The sequence below is a fragment of the Salvelinus alpinus genome, chromosome 9, assembly GCF_045679555.1.
Source record: "Salvelinus alpinus chromosome 9, SLU_Salpinus.1, whole genome shotgun sequence".
NCBI lineage: Eukaryota > Metazoa > Chordata > Actinopteri > Salmoniformes > Salmonidae > Salvelinus > Salvelinus alpinus.
The window spans coordinates 80,442,390-80,456,884 of NC_092094.1; positions in this window are offsets into that span (position 1 = coordinate 80,442,390).

Here is a 14,495-nt window from a genome sequence, read left to right on the forward strand (position 1 = left end):
GCACATTTGGTTCCTTGGAAGTTGTGGGAACATACGTCTTTAGGTTGCAAGGAGGTTCTGAGAACGTTTTACTATGGTTCCCTGACAGTTTTCCTGGGAGGTTTTATTAACCTTTTGACATGTACGATCACATATTTGTGATCATTGTTGAGTGGTCCCTGCAGCGTACCATCAAAAGTGAGGTGATTGGACCAGTAGAAACAGAACGTCTACATATGATGCAACAAACGCGTCTCAATAGCAGTGTTGTCTGAAAAGCATCTAAACGATTATAAGGTCATCACTGTATTCCTCAATTTCTCATTTTATTGTGAAAGATAAATGCCAACTTCATCTACCGAGCATCACATGGAACACATCCACGGCCAAACTCATTCCATAAACAAGTCTAAATAACAGGTTTCGCTGACAAAAAATGAAACATGAATAAGAGACCTAACAGCTAGACTTGTTTACAACGTACCACATCTCTGGTGAGCAGAAGGGAGAATTGTAATATTGTTCAGAAAAGAGATACGTGTCAGCTAAGTTATGAGCGGGTAAATTCTTTATGATGGCAGCCATGTTTGTTTATGTTTGAAAAGCAAAAACTCCCTAATCCCAGAATGCCATTCACTATAAAATGCAAATAAACAAAGTCAAAGATGCCTGTGCCCATTGCCCAAATAAAATCAACTTAGTTTGGCCACTTTTCAGCATATTACAAATCTTCGATGTGCTTGTTACAGTGTATACAAGAACCGGAGCAGATGATTTAAAAAGTAGTTTACAGTTTTTGACAATTCACGAAGCAAATAAAATGTTATCACCTCACAGATTATCACCTCATATACAAGCCTACTGCCTAGCCTAGCAGACAATGCGGTCTTCATAGAGAATAGCTGCAAAATGCAACAATCAAATTCTAGAACAGCAGTATGGAATTCTGGTACCGCATGCAAAAAGACCTCCTGCTGTAAGGGCCGTTATTAATATATAGAGCTTACCCGTCAAAATACTTTTAATAACACTGTTAGCTTAGGTTAACTGTTTTGAACTCCAAGCACAGATAGGACACATGGACATTTATTTATTTAAGCTTCAATTAATCATGCAAACACATGTATTTTTTATTGTGGTATGGCGTCAGGGAGATTCAAACCTATAATCTTGTGTTCTCTATCCATGCACCACCAGGATGGAGCTAGCATGCCATGTTTTTTGAACTCATACAAAGCTGTTCATTTTAGTTTATTCAAACAGACCCCATTTCAAAGGAAACAAGCACTCATTAAGATCAGGTGTGGCCAATTAGTGGTCACAGCCAACACACCTGAACACACTTAACAAGATAGAGGATAGAGAGAGTTTTGTTGACGCTGAGAACGGAATGTATTTGTTTTTAAATAACATTCTTACTCGTACTAATGTTTTCTTGTGGTTTTCATGGAAGGTTTTCTTAATGTTCTGAGAACATGCCTTTTAATAGAACCATAAGGAAACTGGCAGAAAACGTTATGCTAAGTACTGACATTCCCACCCAAGAAACATATGGTCCTCAGAACGTTATGTGCTAGCTGGGTATCCTGGACCATTCCCAGAACCTTGTGGGAAGATTGTATGCAACATAACCATAGGACAACCACACTCTCAAAAAGCTCTAAGAAACATACGGTTCTCAGAATGTTATGTGCTAGCTGGGTGTAGACCCACAGCCCAGCCATACTCGGATTAAGCCAAAACAGGGGTGACGCAGAAACAAACACATTAATACAGGATTATAAAGAGCGAGAAGTGTGTATGTGCATGTGCTTGCAAAAGAGAGAAGAGAGAGAAGAAACAGAGAAAAGGTCTCTTCGTTTATGTGCTAAATACCAGACTAACCACAGGTGGGAGCTCCTCTGTTGACCCCATAAAAAAGAAAATGGAGGACCAGTCTTTGTTTGATTTCTTTGTCATTTATAGATCCGTAAAGTTCCAACAGAAGCTAGGCAGAAGCTGCAAAGCTTCTGGCTAACACACTGAGTGCGAGGAACCACAGCTCCGGATGTTCTGGCACAACAGAAATTAATTATTGATGTATTACTCCAGTGTGATTCAGTCATAACCCCGCAATTTAATGATAGACACTCACTGCCCTAATCGGGACAATACTATGCATTCTGCTTGAAAACATGCAGAGCATTCAGGTTATTTTTGATGTCCTGTGGTTTGGTGACAGGTTTGGTGTTAAGTCTTATGGAAAGCCCCCCCATTGTCATGTGACCATCACCATAAAGGTTACTGGTTGCAGCACAACATCTCCCAACTGAATGCACCATAGGTGAGGATGAATCATTCAGTGGTTTTCCCAGGACTTTTTTCTTGCTCTAAGGAATTTACCCCAAAATGGTCATGCAACCCTCAGAGTAATTGATTTTGTAAATCTGACTGTCTAGATTTCTAGATCAAATGTAGGCTTCTTTCGAAAAGTAAAAAAAACAGAACATTCAAAATCATGTTTTTCATTCAATTTGATGATATTTTAATGAAAACAGATGAAAGTAGAACTACCAAAGTGGTGCCAAAATTTGACTGCAGCATGTCAGCAAATATAGTTTGAGTGTTCCTCTATTCAGCTAAGGCAGACATACTTAAAGGTTTCCGCTTTCATCTGTGTCTTGTGTTAGCTGGTAACTGGCTAGTTACAGTGCCTTCAGAAAGTATTCATATGACTTGACTTATTCCACATGTTGTTGTGTTACTGCCTGAATTCAAAATGGATTAAATAGATTTTTTTTCTCACCCATCTACAGTGGGGAGAACAAGTATTTGATACACTGCCGATTTTGCAGGTTTTCCTACTTACAAAGCATGTAGACGTCTGTCATTTTTATCATAGGTACACTTCAACTGTGAGAGACGGAATCTAAAACAAAAATCCAGAAAATCACATTGTATGATTTTTAAGTAATTAATTTGCATTTTATTGCATGACATAAGTATTTGATCACCTACCAACCAGTAAGAATTCCGGCTCTCACAGACCTGTTAGTTTTTCTTTAAGAAGCCCTCCTGTTCTCCACTCATTACCTGTATTAACTGCACCTGTTTGAACTCGTTACCTGTATAAAAGACACCTGTCCACACACTCAATCAAACAGACTCCAACCTCTCCACAATGGCCAAGACCAGAGAGCTGTGTAAGTACATCAGGGATAAGATTGTAGACCTGCACAAGGCTGGGATGGGCTACAGGACAATAGGCAAGCAGCTTGGTGAGAAGGCAACAACTGTTGGCGCAATTATTAGAAAATGGAAGAAGTTCAAGATGACGGTCAATCACCCTCGGTCTGGGGCTCCATGCAAGATCTTACCTCGTGGGGCATCAATGATCATGAGGAAGGTGAGGGATCAGCCAAGAACTACACGGCAGGACCTGGTCAATGACCTGAAGAGAGCTGGGACCACAGTCTCAAAGAAAACCATTAGTAACACACTACGCCGTCATGGATTAAAATCCTGCAGCGCACGCAAGGTCCCCCTGCTCAAGCTAGCGCATGTCCAGGCCCGTCTGAAGTTTGCCAATGACCATCTGGATGATCCAGAGGAGGAATGGGAGAAGGTCATGTGGTCTGATGAGACAAAAATATAGCTTTTTGGTCTAAACTCCACTCGCCGTGTTTGGAGGAAGAAGAAGGATGAGTACAACCCCAAGAACACCATCCCAACCGTGAAGCATGGAGGTGGAAACATCATTCTTTGGGGATGCTTTTCTGCAAAGGGGACAGGACGACTGCACCGTATTGAGGGGAGGATGGATGGGGCCATGTATCGCGAGATCTTGGCCAACAACCTCCTTCCCTCAGTAAGAGCATTGAAGATGGGTCGTGGCTGGGTCTTCCAGCATGACAACAACCCAAAACACACAGCCAGGGCAACCAAGGAGTGGCTCCGTAAGAAGCATCTCAAGGTCCTGGAGTGGCCTAGCCAGTCTCCAGACCTGAACCCAATAGAAAATCTTTGGAGGGAACTGAAAGTCCGTATTGCCCAGCGACAGCCCCGAAACCTGAAGGATCTGGAGAAGGTCTGTATGGAGGAGTGGGCCAAAATCCCTGCTGCAGTGTGTGCAAACCTGGTCAAGAACTACAGGAAACGTATGATCTCTGTAATTGCAAACAAAGGTTTCTGTACCAAATATTAAGTTCTGCTTTTCTGATGTATCAAATACTTATGTCATACAATAAAATGCAAATTAATTACTTAAAAATCATACAATGTGATTTTCTGGATTTTTGTTTTAGATTCCGTCTCCCACAGTTGAAGTGTACCTATGATAAAAATTACAGACCTCTACATGCTTTGTAAGTAGGAAAACCTGCAAAATCAGCAGTGTATCAAATACTTGTTCTCCCCACTGTATTTATACATGATACCCCATAATGAGAAAGTGAAAACGTTTTACTTTTTCCCCCTCAAATTTATTGGAAATGAAATACAGAAATATCTCATTTAAATAAGCATTCACACCCCTGAGTCATGTTAGAATCCCGTTTGGCAGTGATGGAGTCTTTCTCAGCTGTGGGTCTTTCTGGGTAAGTCTCTAAGAGCTTTGCACAGCTGGATTGTACAATATTTGCTAATTATTCTTAAAACAATTCTTCAAGCTCTGTCAAGTTGGTTGTTGATCATTGCTAGATAGCCATTTTAAAGTCTTACTATAGATTTTCAAGCCGATTTAAGTTAAACTGGAACTAGACCACTCAGGAACATGAAATGTCGTCTTGGTAAACAACTCCAGTGTATATTTGGCCCTGCGTTTTAGGTTACTGTCATGCTGAAAGGTAAATTTGCATCCCAGTGACTTTTGGAAAACAGACTGAACCAGGTTTTCCTCTATGCTTTTGCCTGTGCTTAGCTCTATTCCATTTATTTTGATTTAAAAAAAAACTCCCTAGTCTTTGCCGATGACAAGCATACCCATAACATGATGCAGCCACCAACATGCTTAGAAATATGAAGAGTGGTACTCAATAATGTGTTGTGTTTGCTCCAAACATAACGCTTTGTATTCAGGACATAAAGTTAATTTATTTGCCACATGCCACACCTTTAGTGCCTTATTGCATGTTTTAGAATATTGTTATTCTGTACAGGCTTCCTTCTTTGACTCTGTCATTTAGGTTGGTAATGTGGACTAACTACAATGTTTTTGATTCATCCTCAGTTTTCTCCTATCACAGCCATTAAACTCAAACTGTTTTAAAGTCATCATTGGCCTCATGGTGAACTCCTTGAGCAATTTCCTTCCTCTCCAGGAACTGAGTTAGGAAGGATGCCTGTTTTGATTTTATTTTTTTACCTTTATTTGACTAGGCAAGTAATTTAAGAACAAATTCTTATTTTCAATGACAGCCTAGGAACAGTGGGTTAACTGCCTTGTTTTGGAGCAGAACGACAGATTTTTACCTTGTCAGCTCAGGGATTTGATCTTGCAACCTTTCGGTTACTAGTCCAACGCTCTAACCACTAGGCTACCTGCCGCCCCATACACCATCCAATGTGTAATTAATAACAAAGGGATATTCAAAGAATTCTTTTTTTTTTTACCCATCTACCAATAGGTGCCCTTCTTTGCTAGGCATTGGAACACCTCGCTGGTCTTTGTGGTTGAATCTGTGTTTGACATTCACTGCTCGACTGAGGGAGCTTACAGATTTGTATTATTATTTATCTTTTTTTTAAATCGTATTTTTTTTAACCTTTATTTAACAGGTATGCCAGCTGAGAACATTTACAACTGCGACCTGGCCAAGATAAAGAAAAGCAGTGCAACAAAAAACAACAACACAGAGTTACAGGTGGAATAAACAAAAGTACAGATAATTGTATGTGTGGGGTACAGAGATGAGGAAGTCATTAAAAAATTATGTTAAACACTATTATTGCACAGAGTGAGTCCATGTAACTTATTATGTGACTCGTATTTTTATTCCTAAACTTATTTATGCTTGCGAAGAGGTTGAATACTTATTGACTCAAGGCATTTCAGCATTTCATTTTTAATTATTTTGTAAAAACTTCCGCAAACTTTGACATTATGGGGTATCGTGTGTAGGCCGGTGACATAAAATCTCAATTTAATCCATTTAAACTTCAGATTGTAACACTACAAATTGTGGAAAAAGTCAACGGGTGTGAATACTTTCGGAAGGTACTGTAGGTCTTGCCCAAAAAGATACAGTTGTCATGTCATTACATCTAGAGACATGCCAAATGGAAAATTAATACAAACTTCTTGACATCATTGATAGTCATTAAAATATGAACATTGTCTGACTTCAATATATATATATATATACACTACCGGTCAAAAGTTTTAGAACACTACTGTACTCATTCAAGGGTTTTTCTTTATTTTTACTATTTTCTATATTGTAGAATAATAGTGAAGACATCAACACTATGAAATAACACATATGGAATCATGTAGTAACCAAAAAAGTGTTATATAAATCAAAATATATTTTATATTTAAGATTCTTCAAATAGCCACCCTTTGCCTTGATGAGAGCTTTGCACATTCTTGGCATTCTCTCAACCAGCTTCATCTGGAATACTTTTCCAATAGTCTTGAAGGAGTTCCCACATACGCTGAGCACTTGTTGGCTGCTTTTCCTTCCCTCTGCAGTCCGACTCATCCCAAACCATCTCAATTTGGTTGAGGTCGGGGGATTGTGGAGGCCAAATCATCTGATGCAGCACTCCATCACTCTCCTTCTTGGTCAAATAGCCCTTACACAGCCTGGAGGTGTTGGGTCATTGTCCTGTTGAAAAACAAATTATAGTCCCACTAAGCGCAAACCAGATGGGATCGTGTATCGCTGCAGAATGCTGTAGTAGCCATGCTGGTTAAGTGTGCCTTGAATTCTAAATAAATCACAGACAGTGTCACTAGCAAAGCATCGCCACGTGCTTGATGGTTTTTGCGACTGCACTTGAAGAAACTTTCAAAGTTCTTGAAATGTTTCGTATTGACTGACCATCATGTCTTAAAGTAAGTAAAATTAGTAAGTAGCTGGAAACTGATTATTTTTTATGGAAAATCTGCATAGGCGTACAGAGGCCCATTATCAGCAACCACCACTCCTGTGTTCCAATGGCATGTTGTGTTAGCTAATCCAAGTTTATGTTTCTGGCCATTTTGAGCCTGTAATCAAACCCACAAATGCTGAAGCTCCAGATACTCAACTTGTCTAAAGAATGCCAATTTTATTGCTTCTTTAATCAGAACAACAGTTTTCAGCTGTGCTAACATAATTGTAAACAGGTTTTCTAATGATCAATTAGCCTTTTAAATTTATAAACTTGGATTAGCTAACACAACGTGCCATTGGAACACAGGAGTGATGGTTGCTGATAATGGACCTCTGTACGCCTATGTAGATATTCCATAAAATATTCCATTTACAACATTAACAATGTCTACACTGTATTTCTGATCAATTTGATGTTATTTTAATGGACAAAAAAATTGCTTTAGTTTCAAAAACAAGGACATTTCTAAGTGACCACAAACTTTTGAACGGTAGTGTATATACAGTGGGGAGAACAAGTATTTGATACACTGCCGATTTTGCAGGTTTTCCTACTTACAAAGCATGTAGAGGTCTGTCATTTTTATCATAGGTACACTTCAACTGTGAGAGACGGAATCTAAAACAAAAATCCAGAAAATCACATTGTATGATTTTTAAATAATTAATTTGCATTTTATTGCATGACATAAGTATTTGATCACCTACCAACCAGTAAGAATTCCGGCTCTCACAGACCTGTTAGTTTTTCTTTAAGAAGCCCTCCTGTTCTCCACTCATTACCTGTATTAACTGCACCTGTTTGAACTCGTTACCTGTATAAAAGACACCTGTCCACACACTCAATCAAACAGATTCCAACCTCTCCACAATAGCCAATACCAGAGAGCTGTGTAAGGACATCAGGGATAAAATTGTAGACCTGCACAAGGCTGGGATGGGCTACAGGACAATAGGCAAGCAGCTTGGTGAGAAGGAAACAACTGTTGGCGCAATTATTAGAAAATGGAAGAAGTTCAAGATGACGGTCAATCACCCTCGGTCTGGGGCTCCATGCAAGATTTCACCTCGTGGGGCATCAATGATCATGAGGAAGGTGAGGGATCAGCCCAGAACTACACGGCAGGACCTGGTCAATGACCTGAAGAGAGCTGGGACCACAGTCTCAAAGAAAACCATTAGTAACACACTACGCCGTCATGGATTAAAATCCTGCAGCGCACGCAAGGTCCCCCTGCTTAAGCCAGTGCATGTCCAGGCCCGTCTGAAGTTTGCCAATGACCATCTGGATGATCCAGAGGAGGAATGGGAGAAGGTCATGTGGTCTGATGAGACAAAAATAGAGCTTTTTGGTCTAACTCCACTCGCCGTGTTTGGAGGAAGAAGAAGTATGAGTACAACCCCAAGAACACCATCCCAACCGTGAAGCATGGAGGTGGAAACATCATTCTTTGGGGATGCTTTTCTGCAAAGGGGACAGGACGACTGCACCGTATTGAGGGGAGGATGGATGGGGCCATGTATCGCGAGATCTTGGCCAACAACCTCCTTCCCTCAGTAAGAGCATTGAAGATGGGTCGTGGCTGGGTCTTCCAGCATGACAACGACACGAAGCACACAGCCATGGCAACTAAGGAGTGGCTCCGTAAGAAGCATCTCAAGGTCCTGGAGTGGCCTAGCCAGTCTCCAGACCTGAACCCAATAGAAAATCTTTGGAGGGAGCTGAAAGTCCGTATTGCCCAGCGACAGCCCCGAAACCTGAAGGATCTGGAGAAGGTCTGTATGGAGGAGTGGGCCAAAATCCCTGCTGCAGTGTGTGCAAACCTGGTCAAGAACTACAGGAAACGTATGATCTCTGTAATTGCAAACAAAGGTTTCTGTACCAAATATTAAGTTCTGCTTTTCTGATGTATCAAATACTTATGTCATACAATAAAATGCAAATTAATTACTTAAAAATCATACAATGTGATTTTCTGGATTTTTGTTTTAGATTCCGTCTCCCACAGTTGAAGTGTACCTATGATAAAAATTACAGACCTCTACATGCTTTGTAAGTAGGAAAACCTGCAAAATCAGCAGTGTATCAAATACTTGTTCTCCCCACTGTATTTATACATGATACCCCATAATGAGAAAGTGAAAACGTTTTACTTTTTCCCCCTCAAATTTATTGGAAATGAAATACAGAAATATCTCATTTAAATAAGCATTCACACCCCTGAGTCATGTTAGAATCCCGTTTGGCAGTGATGGAGTCTTTCTCAGCTGTGGGTCTTTCTGGGTAAGTCTCTAAGAGCTTTGCACAGCTGGATTGTACAATATTTGCTAATTATTCTTAAAACAATTCTTCAAGCTCTGTCAAGTTGGTTGTTGATCATTGCTAGATAGCCATTTTAAAGTCTTACTATAGATTTTCAAGCCGATTTAAGTTAAACTGGAACTAGACCACTCAGGAACATGAAATGTCGTCTTGGTAAACAACTCCAGTGTATATTTGGCCCTGCGTTTTAGGTTACTGTCATGCTGAAAGGTAAATTTGCATCCCAGTGACTTTTGGAAAACAGACTGAACCAGGTTTTCCTCTATGCTTTTGCCTGTGCTTAGCTCTATTCCATTTATTTTGATTTAAAAAAAAACTCCCTAGTCTTTGCCGATGACAAGCATACCCATAACATGATGCAGCCACCAACATGCTTAGAAATATGAAGAGTGGTACTCAATAATGTGTTGTGTTTGCTCCAAACATAACGCTTTGTATTCAGGACATAAAGTTAATTTATTTGCCACATGCCACACCTTTAGTGCCTTATTGCATGTTTTAGAATATTGTTATTCTGTACAGGCTTCCTTCTTTGACTCTGTCATTTAGGTTGGTAATGTGGACTAACTACAATGTTTTTGATTCATCCTCAGTTTTCTCCTATCACAGCCATTAAACTCAAACTGTTTTAAAGTCATCATTGGCCTCATGGTGAACTCCTTGAGCAATTTCCTTCCTCTCCAGGAACTGAGTTAGGAAGGATGCCTGTTTTGATTTGATTTTTTTACCTTTATTTGACTAGGCAAGTAATTTAAGAACAAATTCTTATTTTCAATGACAGCCTAGGAACAGTGGGTTAACTGCCTTGTTTTGGAGCAGAACGACAGATTTTTACCTTGTCAGCTCAGGGATTTGATCTTGCAACCTTTCGGTTACTAGTCCAACGCTCTAACCACTAGGCTACCTGCCGCCCCATACACCATCCAATGTGTAATTAATAACAAAGGGATATTCAAAGAATTCTTTTTTTTTTTACCCATCTACCAATAGGTGCCCTTCTTTGCTAGGCATTGGAACACCTCGCTGGTCTTTGTGGTTGAATCTGTGTTTGACATTCACTGCTCGACTGAGGGAGCTTACAGATTTGTATTATTATTTATCTTTTTTTTAAATCGTATTTTTTTTAACCTTTATTTAACAGGTATGCCAGCTGAGAACATTTACAACTGCGACCTGGCCAAGATAAAGAAAAGCAGTGCAACAAAAAACAACAACACAGAGTTACAGGTGGAATAAACAAAAGTACAGATAATTGTATGTGTGGGGTACAGAGATGAGGAAGTCATTAAAAAATTATGTTAAACACTATTATTGCACAGAGTGAGTCCATGTAACTTATTATGTGACTCGTATTTTTATTCCTAAACTTATTTATGCTTGCGAAGAGGTTGAATACTTATTGACTCAAGGCATTTCAGCATTTCATTTTTAATTATTTTGTAAAAACTTCCGCAAACTTTGACATTATGGGGTATCGTGTGTAGGCCGGTGACATAAAATCTCAATTTAATCCATTTAAACTTCAGATTGTAACACTACAAATTGTGGAAAAAGTCAACGGGTGTGAATACTTTCGGAAGGTACTGTAGGTCTTGCCCAAAAAGATACAGTTGTCATGTCATTACATCTAGAGACATGCCAAATGGAAAATTAATACAAACTTCTTGACATCATTGATAGTCATTAAAATATGAACATTGTCTGACTTCAATATATATATATATATACACTACCGGTCAAAAGTTTTAGAACACTACTGTACTCATTCAAGGGTTTTTCTTTATTTTTACTATTTTCTATATTGTAGAATAATAGTGAAGACATCAACACTATGAAATAACACATATGGAATCATGTAGTAACCAAAAAAGTGTTATATAAATCAAAATATATTTTATATTTAAGATTCTTCAAATAGCCACCCTTTGCCTTGATGAGAGCTTTGCACATTCTTGGCATTCTCTCAACCAGCTTCATCTGGAATACTTTTCCAATAGTCTTGAAGGAGTTCCCACATACGCTGAGCACTTGTTGGCTGCTTTTCCTTCCCTCTGCAGTCCGACTCATCCCAAACCATCTCAATTTGGTTGAGGTCGGGGGATTGTGGAGGCCAAATCATCTGATGCAGCACTCCATCACTCTCCTTCTTGGTCAAATAGCCCTTACACAGCCTGGAGGTGTTGGGTCATTGTCCTGTTGAAAAACAAATTATAGTCCCACTAAGCGCAAACCAGATGGGATCGTGTATCGCTGCAGAATGCTGTAGTAGCCATGCTGGTTAAGTGTGCCTTGAATTCTAAATAAATCACAGACAGTGTCACTAGCAAAGCATCGCCACGTGCTTGATGGTTTTTGCGACTGCACTTGAAGAAACTTTCAAAGTTCTTGAAATGTTTCGTATTGACTGACCATCATGTCTTAAAGTAAGTAAAATTAGTAAGTAGCTGGAAACTGATTATTTTTTATGGAAAATCTGCATAGGCGTACAGAGGCCCATTATCAGCAACCACCACTCCTGTGTTCCAATGGCATGTTGTGTTAGCTAATCCAAGTTTATGTTTCTGGCCATTTTGAGCCTGTAATCAAACCCACAAATGCTGAAGCTCCAGATACTCAACTTGTCTAAAGAATGCCAATTTTATTGCTTCTTTAATCAGAACAACAGTTTTCAGCTGTGCTAACATAATTGTAAACAGGTTTTCTAATGATCAATTAGCCTTTTAAATTTATAAACTTGGATTAGCTAACACAACGTGCCATTGGAACACAGGAGTGATGGTTGCTGATAATGGACCTCTGTACGCCTATGTAGATATTCCATAAAATATTCCATTTACAACATTAACAATGTCTACACTGTATTTCTGATCAATTTGATGTTATTTTAATGGACAAAAAAATTGCTTTAGTTTCAAAAACAAGGACATTTCTAAGTGACCACAAACTTTTGAACGGTAGTGTATATACAGTGGGGAGAACAAGTATTTGATACACTGCCGATTTTGCAGGTTTTCCTACTTACAAAGCATGTAGAGGTCTGTCATTTTTATCATAGGTACACTTCAACTGTGAGAGACGGAATCTAAAACAAAAATCCAGAAAATCACATTGTATGATTTTTAAATAATTAATTTGCATTTTATTGCATGACATAAGTATTTGATCACCTACCAACCAGTAAGAATTCCGGCTCTCACAGACCTGTTAGTTTTTCTTTAAGAAGCCCTCCTGTTCTCCACTCATTACCTGTATTAACTGCACCTGTTTGAACTCGTTACCTGTATAAAAGACACCTGTCCACACACTCAATCAAACAGATTCCAACCTCTCCACAATAGCCAAGACCAGAGAGCTGTGTAAGGACATCAGGGATAAAATTGTAGACCTGCACAAGGCTGGGATGGGCTACAGGACAATAGGCAAGCAGCTTGGTGAGAAGGAAACAACTGTTGGCGCAATTATTAGAAAATGGAAGAAGTTCAAGATGACGGTCAATCACCCTCGGTCTGGGGCTCCATGCAAGATTTCACCTCGTGGGGCATCAATGATCATGAGGAAGGTGAGGGATCAGCCCAGAACTACACGGCAGGACCTGGTCAATGACCTGAAGAGAGCTGGGACCACAGTCTCAAAGAAAACCATTAGTAACACACTACGCCGTCATGGATTAAAATCCTGCAGCGCACGCAAGGTCCCCCTGCTTAAGCCAGTGCATGTCCAGGCCCGTCTGAAGTTTGCCAATGACCATCTGGATGATCCAGAGGAGGAATGGGAGAAGGTCATGTGGTCTGATGAGACAAAAATAGAGCTTTTTGGTCTAACTCCACTCGCCGTGTTTGGAGGAAGAAGAAGTATGAGTACAACCCCAAGAACACCATCCCAACCGTGAAGCATGGAGGTGGAAACATCATTCTTTGGGGATGCTTTTCTGCAAAGGGGACAGGACGACTGCACCGTATTGAGGGGAGGATGGATGGGGCCATGTATCGCGAGATCTTGGCCAACAACCTCCTTCCCTCAGTAAGAGCATTGAAGATGGGTCGTGGCTGGGTCTTCCAGCATGACAACGACACGAAGCACACAGCCATGGCAACTAAGGAGTGGCTCCGTAAGAAGCATCTCAAGGTCCTGGAGTGGCCTAGCCAGTCTCCAGACCTGAACCCAATAGAAAATCTTTGGAGGGAGCTGAAAGTCCGTATTGCCCAGCGACAGCCCCGAAACCTGAAGGATCTGGAGAAGATCTGTAGGGAGGAGTGGGCCAAAATCCCTGCTGCAGTGTGTGCAAACCTAGTCAAGAACTACAGGAAACGTATGATCTCTGTAATTGCAAACAAAGGTTTCTGTACCAAATATTAAGTTCTGCTTTTCTGATGTATCAAATACTTATGTCATGCAATAAAATGCAAATTAATTACTTAAAAATCATACAATGTGATTTTCTGGATTTTTGTTTTAGATTCCGTCTCTCACAGTTGAAGTGTACCTATGATAAAAATTACAGACCTCTACATGCTTTGTAAGTAGGACAACCTGCAAAATCAGCAGTGTATCAAATACTTGTTCTCCCCACTGTATATATATACATACAGTTGAAGTCGTAGGTTTACATACACCTTAGCCAAATACATTTAAACTCAGTTTTTCACAATTCCTAACATTTAATCCTAGTAAAAATTCCCTGTCTTAGGTCAGTTAGGATCACCACTTTATTTTAAGAAGGTGAAATGTCAGAATAATAGTAGAGATAATTATTTATTTCAGCTTTTATTTCTTTCATCACATTCCCAGTGGGACAGACGTTTACATACACTCAATTAGTATTTGGTAGCATTGCCTTTAAATTGTTTAACTTGGGTTTTACATTTCGGGTAGCCTTCCACTAGCTTCCCACAATAAGTTGGGTGAATTTTGGCCAATTCCTCCTGACAGAGCTGGTGTAACGGAGTCAGGTTTGTAGGCCTCCTTTCTCACACACGCTTTTTCAGTTCTGCCCACTAATGTTCTATAGGATGGAGGTCAGGGCTTTATGATGGCCACTCCAATACCTTGAATTTGTTGTTCTTAAGCCATTTTGCCACAACATTGGAAGTATGCTCGGGGTCATTTTCCATTTGGAA